This window comes from Ceratotherium simum, chromosome 3 (genome assembly GCF_057802395.1).
Source record: "Ceratotherium simum simum isolate JZ-2026a chromosome 3, ASM5780239v1, whole genome shotgun sequence".
Classification (NCBI taxonomy): Eukaryota; Metazoa; Chordata; class Mammalia; order Perissodactyla; family Rhinocerotidae; genus Ceratotherium; species Ceratotherium simum.
This window is the reverse complement of record NC_141902.1, coordinates 41,072,349-41,087,561: the sequence shown is the minus strand read 5'-3', so window position 1 is coordinate 41,087,561 and position 15,213 is coordinate 41,072,349. Positions and strand designations below refer to the sequence as shown.

The window sequence follows — 15,213 nt, the reverse complement described above, 5'->3', positions numbered from 1 at the left end:
ACAAGATCTACCTCTCCAAGTCTTTTTTCATTGCTATTTGCTGCCTCACTCTTTGCACTCCAGTAATATGTTTCCTGCCCACACTGTGCTGTATATCATGCTTCTGCCTTTCTGTTTACCTCATTCTTTCCTTTCAACTAATTCTTATCCTCATCATTTAGAGCTCAGCCCAAGCATCATGCACCCCAAAAGGTTAAGTAACTACCTCCACACCCCCTAGCCTGTGTAAACCTGTGATTATCTCTATCTTAGGTCTTAATAAATCATACTGAAATAATTTGTTTATATATCTTTAAATTGTACTAGACTATAAGAATCTTGAAGGCAGAGATCTTATCTCTAACTCCAGTAACCTGGCACACAAGATAATTCAACCTTTGTTGAATTGAACCATAATTTTTCTCATTTTCCTCAGAGACCAGAGAATGGGGAAAAAACTATTCACTGAAACACAAACAATCCTCACTGCAGTCATCATTTCTTGCTCACAAAAGGGGGCCTATAAATAAAACTAAAAATGTTCCTTCCTCATAAGGTTTCCTTCCTCTTCACAAAATCCCTGATATCAAGCAATATTTGAAGCAAATAATTATGGTTGCAAATTGTCTTGTGTTAACAACAAGATTATAATAATGACACAAGCATAAACACAGTTGATAATTTGCTATTGAGGTCTTCAGCACACAAATTTCTATCAAAACAACAAAATAGCACACTGTATATGAAGGATTCTTAACAAATTATCTGGGACTAACCTAATGTGCATTCTTTCAAACAAATGTTTGCTGAACGAAGGAGAGAAAAGGGGAAACAAAAGTGGGTAATAACTATAAAGAAAATTGTAAAAAGATCACCAATCAAACTTTAAAGGCAACAAAGTCTAGGTTTTCCCTAAAATTTAGGTATATATAAACTATAAGTTGGCTATATAAAGAATATATGCATGAAAGGTTCTGGAGTAGGTTTCTGAGGGAGTTACTAGAGGAATAACCTCTGGACTAGCAGCTACCAGTGCTGAATCTATCATTACTTAGCTGTGACACTGATGAGACACTGATTAAGACATGCAATCATTCTAGCACTTCATTTCCTCAACAGCAAAAAAAGTTATTGGACATCAGATCTGTGCATTTCACTACATGTAAATTTTACCTAAAAAAAGAGCTGCCAAAATGGGAGATGAGTCATTAATTAATCTGCGATGTGTTCATCCTTCTATCACATACAACTCATCCCACAGCACCCTAATTAAGACAAACATTTACTACATGCTAAAAAGTCTTCAGAATGGTTCATCATTAATAAAACAAAGATGTTACTGGACTAGATGACCCCTTTGGTCTCCTGTAGCTCTAAATTTCTACGAGTTTGTTAATTTATACTCTATTACAAATGGTATCATTACTAAACTTATATTAAAATTTATATTTGTGAAAGAAAAAGCTAAAAATCACTGCCTTAGTTGACACCAAATGACATACTCAAAAGTGTCAGCATGTTTTCACTGTCTATATTTCTAGCCTGACTAACCTGAAATCAACAGCCTCAAGTATTGCAACTGCCCACTTTTACTCTCCATTACTTCCCTAAGCCCTCTTTAAATGACTTCAGAGAAGGAAGAGATTTCTCTGTCTCTCCCACTTATCACCTAATAAAAGTCAAAAGTCAACTAGGGAAGAGGAATAAGTAGAGAAGTTATTATATAAAGCATCAACTCCAAGACAGAGAGATTCTTTTCACTGAAGCTTTGCCAACAAAGTGTGTGATAAAGATAGGCGGTCTTTTTGGGTCATTATCTTTGATGTATGATTTTTCTCTTTTTTATTAGCTAATAATATAGGATTCTTCAGAAACTACTAACTATAATAAGCTTATAATCAAAAACATTTGTCAAAATATAGGAAGTAAAAAAATAAAAGAGCTGCTGAGTTAGGTTGATGAAATTATGGGGTTTTTCCCTTCTTAGTTTTCTTCAATGAACAACTAAAAAAAAAGAATGTTTTTTCTAAAATCATGATCAATTAATTTTCTCTAGAGAAACAAAATGTGGGTTGTTAGATACTGACGACTAAAACGCTCTATGAAAATATGAACTGATTTTTTTAAAATGGCATTATTCGGTTTGTTGATCACCAAAAACAGTTCTTTAGGCATGGTCATTCAGATATATGTTTTAAAATACTACCATTAGCACCCAAATTTAAAACTTTCTATGTTCTCAGCAGAAATACCATTAGGGAAAAATCAATATTTGTTATAAACAGAATCAGACTGTATGTCTTGTATTTCTTTAACCTAATCTTTAATAGAATAATTTGGAGATTGTTTTAATTTTAACTTTAAACTTAATTTTAAACATCTTGTAAAAAAAAAACCATTCTATGACATGATATGAAAGAAATTCATACCAATAAAACTTTATAACACAATGTGTTATTTTAGCAAAAATATTGGTTACAAATTATAAGAAGTGAGTACAATAATACTTATGAGAAGCTTTTTTTTTTTCTCAAAAAGTGCACAGGAAACTTGTCACTCTATCACTTTTCATCCATATTTCTATGGAATATATATATTCCAACATACATCTTTTTTTTAATTTACTGGGGTCATCTCTATACCTACAAGTTACAATGTATTTATTGGATACATTAACAATGAAATTTTTGTTTTTTGTGAGGAAGATCAGCCCTGAGCTAACTTCCATGCTAATCCTCCTCTTTTTGCTGAGGAAGACTGGCTCTGAGCTAACATCTATTGCCAATCCACCTCCTTTCCCCCACCCCCCAAAGCCCCAGTAGATAGTTGTATGTCATAGTTGCACATCCTTCTAGTTGCTGTATGTGGGACGCGTCCTCAGCATGGCCGGAGAAGCGGTGTGTCAGTGCGTGCCCAGGATCCGAACCCAGGCCGCCAGTGCAGAGCGCGTGCACTTAACCGCTAAGCCATGGGGCCAGCCCAACAATGAAAATTTGAAGAAAAAGTGAACTTGATTTTGGCAGAATTTTCCTAAGAGTGCTTTTCATTTAAGTAGTTCTCACCAAAGCTGGGTAAGGGGAGAGATATAACTACTTATTTATATATACTCTTTTGATAAAAACTTCTATTTAAAGAAAATTAACTTTATATTAAACTTGCTCTCCAGTAAATCTGGCCAGTAGAAATCTGAAACCCTCACAACAGATTAATTTGATAGTGAGAAAAGAATCAATGAGATGTTGACAAAGAAGAAAAAGTTATTAACTAAAAATCTTGAAAATTATGAAGCAAAAATCAAGGTCCTCCCCCAAAATAAATTGCATTAAGTATCTGAAATAATTTGCCACTATTCTTGTCATGATCTACCAAGAAAAAACTAATCATTATGCTTGAGATAAACTGAAAACAAGGTCATGAATTTTTATTTGAATTACTAGTCAAAGATGAAGTATAATCATAATTCTCTAACAGAAGTGCCCTCTTGTTTGCTACTACCAAAGAAAAAAATAAAATGGTATATTCCCAATGAGAGAAAAATGCATGATTGCTTGAAATGTGATTGTGATTATTTTTCAAATAATTTTTATCAGCACATCAGAAAATTAAAGGATTGTATAATTATCTTATTTAACAAAATACACTAAAGCTGGTATTCGTAAGGTCAGTGAGAGGTTAATCATTTTCAACTCAATAGGATAGTCATACATATTTGTGGAATACTAGGAAGAAAGCAATTATTACTAAAATAATCATAGTTTTTCTCAACTAAAAAGATGCTTATGTGTTCTGGATACTTTTCTTTAACAAATAATATACTCTTCTAATAAAGCGTACTTTTAAATTTCTACTTAAAGATTACTTCAACTGGTCAACATGAAAAACTTAAAATGTCAGTTTATGCTGGTAACAGGGTCTTAATCTTCCCCTCCTTACTTATTTTTAACAACGTCTCTGCTTTTCTAGTTCCCAATTTCTCAATATAGAAGTATTCAGTCCAAAGAAAGAAAACATTCTTCCTAAACTTCCTACATAAGCCATTATTACTAAATATTCATCCCAATTATTTCTTAAGTATTCAAGTGCCTTCTAATAGGACAGTTTTGTTTCTTTAATCAAAGCAGTAAACACATTTCCTTGTCCTAAAATTATTATAGCTATTATGAAAACCTGATTGCTAGAACCTTAAGTCAAAGCACTGCTGATGATTCACCTTTAATCTAAACATACCTCCTTTTCTACAATCTCTCTAATTTAATACAGGAGAGCCTATGAATACCATAAAATATGGGTTCACTAATATAGTCAACTGGCCTACTGTGACCTTATATTAAAGTTAAAAGACTTTTTATGCAAATATTTTATAACACTATTTTTTTTAAATGGCATTTTAGTGTTTCCCTTCACTCTTTTCTAAAAATCACCATACTAACTGGGGGACCTGCAGATGAGGTAAACAAACAAAAGGGCTGACTAAACCTATAAACCATATTTTGTCCTTAAGGTCCTACGATTCTTCTTGGGACCACACTTAGCCTCACCCCTCATTACTGTCAGATTCACAAGATTCCCAAAGGACCCCAAGAGGCCCAAGCTTCTCACTACAACTCTACCCCACCATGCCTTTCTCCCCTAGACAATGTTCCTATACGCCACACCTTTCCTAATCATAGTCAGTGCATAAAAGCTTTCCTCTACATTCCACTGCCTCTGAACCCTCACCTGGTATCAGCAAGTTTATCTGATAAATTAATCTGTGCTAATATTGTCAATAAAAGACACTAGTTTAAAGTTTCTCTTCCAGAGAATTTGTGATTTTAAACAGAACATTTTAGAAAGAATTTCATAACACACAGGAGAGATAGTTTGGCATTGGCAATTTTCAAATTATACCACACAGTCAACCACCTAGTCAACCTATTTGTAATGTAGATCCAAGTACAATTTAATACACTTTAAATTAAAAATTAATTTAGTCTTACAACCAGTAGTGAATATATGTCTGGCTTAGATATATGCCTCATGGCAAATGTCAAGTTAGTGGAAACTAAAATTGCAATTGTATGGTTTTATCATAAGTCATGGCCATATCTGTTACATCTTCTCATCTTCAAAGTAGAGCAATAGCCAATCCAGTTAAATTAGTGAGTTAACTTTTTAACCTACCCAGAAGAATTACTTAGAGCATACCATTTATGAAGTCCTCTCAGCACTTTTGATACAGTAGTCCCCCCTCATCTGTGGGAAATCTGTTCCAAGACCCCAGTGGATCCCTGAAACCATGGGTAGTACTGAATCCCATATATACTGTTTTTTCTTATACATACATACCTATTATAAAGTTTAACTTATAAATTAGGCACAGGAAGAGATTAACAACAATGACTAATAATAAAATACAACAATTATAACAATATATTGTAATAAAAGTTATGTGAATGTGGTTTCCCTCTACGTATCTTATTGTACTGTACTCACCCTTCTTCATGTGATGATGTGAGATGATACAATGCCTACTTGATGAGATGAAGTGAGGTGAATGAAGTAGGCATTGCAACCACAGTCTTATTTTCAGACTGAGGTTGACTGCATGTAACTGAAACCGTGGAAAGCCAAACATCGGATAAGGGGGGGGACTACTGTATTTATGGATTAAAGTGTTTTTTCTACTTTATGCTTTCACAACAACTTGGTAAATCACAAACATAATTGGATATTGTTTATTTCAAATTCTGACAAACCACTTTATTCTTTATCACATTAATCCAAAGCATAGTCTCCCATGACTGACATAATTTAATACCCTTTTATTCAATCTGCAATTAATTCTGTAGTTATGAGTCTATAGTCTAGTACAACCTTTCTGAACAGGTCCAAACTTCTTTTTAACCAGAACTGGATAGATTATATTATACATAATCTTGTGAAAAAACCTCTTGACCAGAAATCTCAAACATGGGATCAACTAAATGAATTTGGGAAAGATAAAACTTCCCAAATTCTTAATTTCTTAACAGTGGAAAAAGAATAACATTACTAGCGCAAATGAAATGTCCAAGAGACACTATGTAGAATGGAATATTATAAAACATACCAATCCTATTTGGTTTTTCTATGCAATCTTATTTGGAATTTCTATACAGCTACAAATCCACAAAGGTTAAGGACAATGCCACTTAGAGCTTTTACATCCTTTCAACCCCTACTGAGAAGAATTAAAAGAGTACAGGTACTGAATAAATGTAGAATTAAAACAATTCAGGAGAATTCTTGAAGACAAAGTCTACGTATAACGCTCACTCAGCTACCTGTAAATCAAATTTTATTAAAAACATCAATGCTTCACAAACTACCCCAAAAAGTCATTAATATACAGATAAAGCCTGCACTAGACCAATAATTTATTTTACATCCTTTTAAGTCACATATTTGACCCTATTTTTAAAACAAATTGACTCAAGTATCCAACATGCCCTCACCTCCACTTCGCACCCCATATTCTTTCGGTCCTAGAAGATAAGTACAAAGTTCAACTCAATCTTAAAAGACTGCTTCACGTAAGAGCTACATTTTGCCTTGACTTTTTTTATGACCTTGGGGGGAATCTACCTAATGACGACTATAATGATGTTTGTGTGTTCCTGTTTATTATTGAAATTCAATCCTAATATCATGCTAACAATAGTGAAGTCTTCTAAACTGGACCTCTAGACAGGTGAAAGCCTTTGAGTTACAAACACCAAATGATATGTAATACGAACCACATTTTTAAGACTTCATTTATTTAGTTAAAAAAAAACTACAAAGGCCCCAAGTTCAACAAGATCGCAAAACAAATTCTGAAAAACACCAACAGCCTCAGTATTACTTCTCTTTATGAACAACTGGTCTTCATTGTGGGAAAAAAAAAAAGGAGGAATAAAACTAGCTTTAACTAGCCATTTCCTTGCTTTTATAAGGATAACAGCTAGACAACTAACGACAATTTAAAGCTTGGCAAAGAATGGGGAGATGGTATATAAAGAAATCTTCAATCTGAAAATTATGAAGATAAATCTATCATTTCAAGCCACTAATTTGTACACCCATGTTGGGCAGTAATCTTGCTATTGCTTTATTAGCATTAGAAAGATAAATCTCTGCCTTGGAGGAACATTTACTAAGTACACTTCATTTCAGGATCTTAGGGCAGTTTACGAGCGGTATCTCTTTAGGCTTCCCTAAGGTACTGTAAAGTGCTTAACATCATTCACACATCCAGCCACCACTAGGGTGAGAAGTAAATAAACACGATTTACTTATGCAATTATTTACCACAGAATTCTAGTCAAGAATGCCAAAGTAAACATTCATACAGGCATTTAACACCCAAAGAAAGCGGAGAATACTACGGACAATAAGATCCACCCTTAATTGACTACTATAGAAACCAGAGGCCTTCCACATGGACTGTTCTTTACTACCACTCTTGATTTGAAAAAGTAACAATGTCAACTCAACATTTTAACAGTACAGAAAATAAACAGATCTTAGTGAAATCTCTTCTTCCAGATCCTCAAAAGGTGTTTATAAAAACTGAGATAGAGCAACGCCCCCCTATAAAAGCACCCTCCTAGAAAGAATGAAATATCGAAAACATCAGGTGGAGCAAGGTTAGAAAAGCTGATCTAACCCAATTACCCGGAGAGACCACAGGTTTTGGGACCAGGAAGGTGAGATCGGGGTGGGGGTGGGTAGCAAAGTGAAATCTAACCCCAGAAATCACAACACAGGCCGCAGCCTGAGAGCCAAAGCTGGCGGGAAGTGAGCTCCCTTTCTGTTCCCAGGGGAAAGTCCAGAGAAGAGCAGCTCCACACAGCGGACGTACAAGGCGCCGATAGTGCATGCCTACCAAGGCGCCGGAGCCGCTGGAGAACCCGGTTGAGAAGGGGAGGAGATCCCGGCAGACGGCCCTGGAAGAGGAGGAGGACTAAAGCTGGGAGAAGCGGCAGCGTCTGGACAGGGGGATTACCTAACTGTGACGACAGAGAAGTGTCCTCAGGCTCCGGCGATGGTCCCGACTGCGCAATGTGTGGTGTCTCTCCCGCTTAGCCCGCAACAGCAACAGAACCAGCTCCTTCAGCCAGTCGCCATTTCCCGCCTACCGACCTGCTGCACCGCACGGACAGGGACCCGGATGGAAAGCGGCCTCTCCGCGCAGGCGCTTTGACTTCCTCCTCCCCCTCCCGCCACAATTCCGCGAGGTGGGAGGGAAGGAATGCGGGCGGCCACAGCGGCCAAAAAAAAAAAAAAAGCACAACTTTTACTTCCGTGAAGAGCGTTGGAGTTCCTGCCGCCGGAAGAAACTCGCGAGCCCAAATTCCTGACAAAAATTGAACGCAGGGCCTTAGGACTGGATGGTAACAAGCACAAAACCTATCACGATACGCCAGGGCCTGGGGGATATTTGTACTTTAGGGGCCTCCGTAGCTGACTGTGTAGTGGTCGCAGGGGGAGTAGGGAGTAAAGCGTTGGGACTGGAGAGGCGGGGATCCGAAGGACGGTTTTTCCTCCCGCTGCTAACGGAACTGCTTAGGCAGAGCTTGGAGGGGGAGCGAGCCCTCGCCCCGGAGGCGGGGCTTGGGAACGCGTCGCGCACCCTGGCGGCTAGGGTTTAGTAATCCGGGCGCGCCAGGTGGGTGGAGCCGAGTGGGACGGGGTGGGACTAACGGCTTGGCGCGCTGGAGGAGGTAGTGTGTGGAGATCGCTGCCCAAGGCCAGGATAAGATGTGTCTTTCGTCTTTCCTGGGATCCTAGTGTCCCCTGAAGGTCCTCTTTCCAGCTCATTGCCTAGAGGGCATAGCAAGTGCTCGGGGATCTGTCATAGAAACCCACGCCCTTCGACTCCAAGCGATGTCGGCGGTAGTTCTGCTGCGAAGTCAGATCAATCAGACAAATGGGTTCCTACCTACAGGCGTGGGTCAAAGGATGGTCAGCCTCACAGGATGAAAATGTATCAATCCGGAGCGTCCAGTCCTAGTGGAATATCAGAAAGCCAAGTCTAGTGGTTGGAAGAGCATTATCTGTTTACTAAAACTCCTGTCACTCTCATTATTCAATTAAGAAATATTTATTGGAAAACCACAATATGTTAGGACCATACTAGATGCGAGGGATACAACAGGGAACAAGGCAGACGTGGATCCTGCCTTCCCAGAGTTCACAGTCTTTTGAAGAAGACAGACAAACAGAATTGAAATACAATGTGATAAAATTACTGCAAGAAGGAGTTCTTGACAGGCAGTGTAAGAGCACATGAGGGGTGCTCCTCCAGTGAGGGGATCTGGGAAGGCTTTCATGAGATGACATCTAAGTGAGACATAAAGGAAGAGTTGATGTTACAAAGGAAGAGTGTCTAAGGAAAGGAAACAACAGATGGAAAAGTCCTAAGACGAGAGTGCATTGAGCAGTTGAAGTAGTTCTGTGCACCGGAGATAGAGGAGTTGGGGGGAAGATAGTGGAAAAAGGTAAGCAGAGAACCCTTGTGAATCTGGCTGTTTCTGTTTCAAAGTGTGGAGTAGGTGGGTTGTCTTCTGAAAGCCTAACATACTACAGATCCTGTCAGAGCTCAATGTTCATTTACACCCTAAATCTTCCTAGTACAAGAATGCTCTGAATGCGACATTTATTGAGAGCCCCTGGAATACAGCTTGCAGAACTAGTAATAGTCCACAAAAATAGATTCCTGAAAAACTAATTGGAAATCAACAAATAATTACTGATTATCCAGTGTGTATCACGGAAACCAATAGAATATAACCTAAACAATTACCCTAATTGATTACTAAAATAATTTTTAAATTGGATAAAAATTGGAAATGTTCTGAAGAAAAAAAGCTCCAGGTAGTATTTATTTCATACCTTCACTCTCCTAAAATTTAAGTAAAATATGCCATTTACAAAGTGCTTTTATATGCATTTTGATTCTTCCAACAACCCTGTGAGATAGGTAAAATAGGTGATATGAGTCCCCCCACTCTTCAGTTGAAGACACTGAAATTTAAAAAAAGGGGGGGAGGGAGAAAAAAAGGAGAAAGATGCCTTATCCAAAGACGGTTGCAATCAGCTAGTAAGAAATACTCAAGTCTTTCTCCTGCTCATTATACCACATCCTACTATCTCTTATGGCAATGTTATTATTGTTAGATGTTAAGTTTAGAAAGGTTGCTGGTAGTAAGCCTAAATGCTTTTGCAATTTATTTAACATTTTAACACCATTTTTCACAGAGGATAACTGTGTTATGTTCTTTTTTTCACCTTAGTCATTTATATCCAATGGTCTCTTTTCTGCGATATCTAAGTGGATTGTTGTGAAGATCAAATGAGATTATTTATGGAAAACATTTAGTAAGATGTTTTCCTTGCTCCTTTAATGGTAGTTGTTAATGTCACTAAGCTTCAGTAACAACCCTGTACAAGATTTTAGGATAAAATAAAGATTTAAAAATAATGAACATAAAAAAAAGTGTGAGGTATATTTAGATGCAAAGCAGTAGCCACAGGAAAAAATGTAATGCAAAAACTAGTGGCATGCATGCTTTTTAAACTATTCAAAACTATTGCTATATGAAAACATTAATGAAATAGGATGATCACTAAGTAATGTAATAGAAGTATCTTGGATCTTCAACAGAGTCTTTCAGTGGATCCCTTATTCCAGAGTATACGGAATATATTTACTTTTTACCTGATATATAAGGCATATGCACTTCACAATCCATTCTTACATTAATTCTATGAGTTATGTTTTTTATCACTCTTATTCCAACTAAGGAAGTAATATTCACAATAAATGTTGAAATATCACAGCTGTCATTTTTCTCCAGATTGCAATCACTTGATGGCAGTGACCATCTGAAACTTAACATCGTCAAAACTAAACTCTTAATTTTCTCTCAAACCTGCTTCTCTCTCTGTGTTCTCCACCTTACAGAATGCAGTTTTTCTTTCTCATATTTAACATCCAATCCATTATAAGTGCAATAAACTAAACCTTCAAAATATATCCTAAATCCAAACATTTCTCATCACCTCAGCTACCTCCCAAGTTCAAGAACCATCATCTCTTAACTGGAATACTATAACAACCTTTTAAAGTCTTCCTGTTTCATTCTTGAACCTCCTTCAGTCTTTCCAATACAGCAACCAGAGTGATCATTTTAAACCTCTTTATAAATTTTTCATCACCCTTAAAATAAAATCTAAAGTCTTTACTATGACATGCAAGGCTCTTCATTAGCTGACTCTTGGCTACCTCACTGACTACATTCCCCCCTATCTCTTGCTCTTTGTACTCCAGTCATTCTGGCCAACTGTTCTTTGAAGAAGTATTTCTGCATCAACAGCTTTGTATTTGTTGTTTGCTCTGTCACTAATTCTCCTCCCCGAGACCGGTGCTATATGATAGCCACTAGCCACATGTGGCTACTGAGCACTTGATATGTGGCTAGTATCACTAAGGAACTTTAATTTTATTTAATTTTAATTAAATTAAAATTTTAAATTAATACTCAAGTTGACTGCTTAACAAGACTTCCATTTGGGGTTATAAAAAAGTTCTGGAACTAGATAGTGATTATGGTTGCATAACATTGTGAATGTACTTAATGCTACTGTATTGTACACTTTAAATGTAAATACACAATGGTAAATTTTGTGTTTTGTATATTTTACTACAATAAAAAAAATTCCTCCTTGGTATTTACCCAAAGGAGTTGAAAACTTATGTCCATCCACACAAAAATTTGCACACAATTTTTATAGCAGGTTTATTCATAATTGCCAAAACTTGAAGCAACCAAGATGTCCTTCAGTAGGTGAATGGATAAACAAACTGTGGTACCTCTGTACAATGGAATATTATTCAGCTAAATAGAAATGAGCTATCAAGCCATGAAGACATGGGGGAAACTTAAATGCATATTGCTAAGTGAAAGAAGCCAATGTGAAAAGGCTATATACCATATGATTCTATTTATATGACATTCTGGAAAAGGCAAAACTATGGAGACAGTAAAAAGACCACTGGTTGCCAGAGGGTTAGGAGTAAGGAAAGCGGAATAAGTGGAACACAAGGGATTCTTAGAGCAGTGAAACTATTCTGCATGATACTATAACAGTGGATACATGTCATTATACATTTGTCTAAACCCATAGAATGTACAATATAAAGTGTGAATTCTAGTGTAAACTAAGTACTTTGGTTGATAATGATGTGTCACTGTTGGTTTATTGATTGTCACAATTCTATACTGGTGCAGGATGTTGGTGGTGGGGGAATCTGTGTGTGTGTATAGGAATAGGGTATGTGGGGACTCTCTGTACTTTCTACTCAATTTTGCTGTGAATCCAAAACTTCCCTAAAAAGTAAAGTCTATTGAAAAAATTAATACTTTATTCAGTTATTGGAAAACTTTTAAGTATGCTTGGAACATGAGTATGTGAATATACTTATTCAAATGTAAGTTTTGTAAGCTCTAAATACCAATCGAATATTTCCAGTGACAATTTAGTGTCCAAATTGAGGTGTGATGTAACTGTAAAATATACACTAGATTTCAGATTTAGTACAAAAGAATATAAAATATCTCATTAGTATTCTATATGGATTATGTGTTAAAATGGTAATATTTTGGATATATTAGTTAAATATCAAAATTTCACCTTTTAAATGTGGCTACTAGAAAATTAAAATTACATAGGTGGCTTGCATTATATTTCTGTTGGATAGTGTTGCACAGGATAGTCACATGGCTTGTTCTCACACCTCTTCAGAAAGGTCCTCCCTGATCATCCTATCTAAAATAGCACTCCTCCATCACTATTCCTTTAGCTCATTTACTTTTTCTCACAGCATTTATCACTATTAGTATAGAAAATAATTATGTATCTCTCCCTCTGGCATTTAAGTTCCATGAGGGCAAGGACTTTGTCACTGTTGTATCCCCAAGACTCAGAACAGTTCTCTGTGCATATTAGGTACTCAATAAGTAATTGAAGGAATGATCATTATTCTTTCATGATGGAATCTTTAGGCTTATGTGTGAGGGTATGGGGTGGACAGCATCTTGAGGATTCAAAAAATATTTGAAGAATGAAACCCAAATCCACATTTCTGGGTCTCTCAACATTTCAACCATCTATTTCCAAATACTTATATAACAACTACATTTGTATGTCTTTAATTTCATTCTACTGCCATCCATCTCCAATCTGCTATTAGTCCCATCCAATGATTTTCATTTCAGTTATTGTACTTTGCAGTTCTAGAATTCCCATTAGGTTTTTAAAAATAATTTTTATTTCTGTGCTGAGATTATCTATCTGTTCACTCATTTGAAACATATTTTCATTTAATCTTTGAACATATATTTTTTCTTTTTTTTGTGAGGAAGATCAGCCCTGAGCTAACATCCATGCCAATCCTCCTCTTTTCTGCTGAGGAAGACTGGCCCTGGGCTAACATCTGTGCCCATCTTCCTCCACTTTATATGGGACGCCGCCACAGCATGGCCCAACAAGTGGTGCGTCGGTGCGCGCCCAGGATCCGAACCCCGGCTGCCAGCAGCGGATCGCAAGCGCTTAACCACTACGCCACGGGGCCGGCCCCTGAACATATTTTTAATACCTGCATTAACAAATAACAAAAAATATAACAACAATAATAAAGACCATCTCAATTTTTTAAACTATGGATCACACTTTCTTGTGTCTTTGTATGTCTAGTAATTTTTTGTTGAATACTGGACATTGTAGAGATTCTGAATTCTGCTGTCTTCTGAAAAGTGATAATTCTTGTTTTAGCAGGTACTTCAGTTACTGAGTAGTTACCTTAAACTAGTATAGTCTTGATTTTATGCTTCGTTAGTTCATATCTGTGGGAAGCCCAATGAGTTTCATAAGCTCTAACTTGGCAGGACTCAAATCTCCATACTCTGTCTCCCCTGCCAATCTTGTAAGAGCTTGTTAGGGCATGTCTAGAGCAGGTCTTACCCTAGGGCATGGTCTTTACTCCTAAGGTGCAACCTTTCTAGTGTTTCAGCTGGATGCCACAGTTGTTAAAAAGATCTGCACCTTAGCAGGCCCAGGAACCTAATGTCCTTTAGCAATTCTTTTATGCCAACACTTCTTGACCTCTGGTATCTCTTCCATTCTCAACTCTGTAGCAACTGCTGTCTTGCTCTGGGGCCACCTCTATGAATAGCTCCCTCTTCTCTGATGCCCCACTCTGTAGATTCTAACCATTTCAGCTGCTCTCCACTATGATCTCTGTCTTCTCAGTTCAGCACTCCAGCCTCTTTACACCACAGGAAGCTGGATGATTGTGAGGCTTGTTTCCCTTCTCTCAAAAATTTCAATTTTGTGCTGCCTGAAAACAATTGCTTAATATATCTTGTCCAGTCTTATAGTTGCTACTAATCCAGGAGGGCTAGTCAAGTTACAGTAGTCCCCCCTTATCCAGGGGGGATCCATCCAAGACCCCCAGTAGATGGTTGAAACCACAGATAGTACTGAGCCCTATATATACTATGTTTTTTTGCTGACTAACAGGCTAAGAGGCAGGTAGCGTATAGAGCATGGATATGCTGGGCAAAAGCATGATTCATGTCTCAGGCAGGATAGAGCTGCACGGTGCAAGATTTCATCATGCTACTCAGAATAGCATGCAATTTAAAACAAGAATTGTTTATTTCTGGAATTTTCCATTTAATATTTTTGGACCACAGTTGATCACAGGTAAATGAAACCATGGAAAGTAAAATCACGGATGGCGGAGGGGGGCTACTGTACTTGATCATAGCCAGAAGCAGAAGTCTTCCTTCCCTCAGATTTTTTGAAGTGGAACTAAGGAAAAAGGAGCAGCCTCTCTCAGGTGGCAAAACTAAGAAAATATGACCTGTTGGAAGTCTTGGTTAGAGCTTTGAGGGGGAAGCTGGTCTGAGAGAATGAAATAACAAGTAGAGAGAAGCAGAAATGGGAGTTGGTGAAAAAGTTGACAGCATTCAAGTTTGTTTCAATTGTCCTCAAGTCCAGAGACTCCTGCCCTTTATTAAGTTTGCTTACATGGACCATTAAATTCCCCCTTTTTTCTGGGATAGCTGGTTGAATTTTCATTTGGAACCCTTAGTGAGGAGAGTCTTTTAAAAGGCACTGGATGTTGCCCAGTTAGAACTAAATGTTGATGGCCCACATGTGATG

At 37.2% G+C, this 15,213-nt stretch overlaps 1 protein-coding gene across 3 annotated transcripts in view; it reads right to left on the bottom strand.

Annotated features, from left to right (window-relative positions):
• The window catches only part of CTDSPL2 (CTD small phosphatase like 2), an 81,372-nt gene extending 73,109 nt beyond the window's left edge, over positions 1-8,263 (bottom strand). Inside the window, exon 1 of one of the 3 annotated variants that reach the window (XM_014780664.2) lies at positions 7,988-8,263. The gene's annotated coding sequence lies outside the window, so the exon portion shown is untranslated. The remainder of the gene's footprint in view (positions 1-7,987) is intronic. The other 2 variants (XM_014780663.2, XM_004421508.3) reach the window with 2 other exon arrangements.
• Between the last annotated feature and the right edge of the window lie 6,950 nt (positions 8,264-15,213).